Genomic DNA, 586 nt, shown 5'->3' on the forward strand with positions numbered 1-586 from the left:
ATTATTATATAGGTTTAATTATTTTATTATAATAAATTTGAATATTTTGTTAGTCGATCATTTAACTATAGGAATTTTGAAGCATAGTGTAAAAATTAGACCGGACCAGTTAGAATTCTGTTAATTGGTTTTTGGTTGAACTGACCGAATCAGTCTAATTCTAAGATTGCTTAAGGATAAAAATTGGTAAGAATTGGTCAAAATCGGTCAAAATTAGTAGAAAATTGGTCCAACTGAATCACTCAAGAAAAAATTCTAAAATTAATAAAAATGTGGTTCAAATCTAGATGGGATAAGTACTTGGTGTTGGTGGTGGTGCTGGTGCTGGTGGTGGTGTTGGTGGTGCTGTTGGTGGAGGCTGTGGCGGTGGTGTTGGTGTTGGTGGTGGTGGTGGTGGAGCATGTAATTGTGTTGGTAGTAGTGAGGGTATTTTTGTCAAAAAAAAAATAAAAAGAACGATTTTAATACGAAAAAAACGTTAAGGACGATTTTAATACGAAAATTAGACGAGGGACGATTTTAATTCTGGCGTTAAACTTTAGGGACCAAAACCATACTTATCCCAATCTAGATCTTCCTTGTGACG

The sequence above is a fragment of the Arachis ipaensis genome, chromosome B02, assembly GCF_000816755.2.
Source record: "Arachis ipaensis cultivar K30076 chromosome B02, Araip1.1, whole genome shotgun sequence".
NCBI classification, from domain to species: domain Eukaryota; kingdom Viridiplantae; phylum Streptophyta; class Magnoliopsida; order Fabales; family Fabaceae; genus Arachis; species Arachis ipaensis.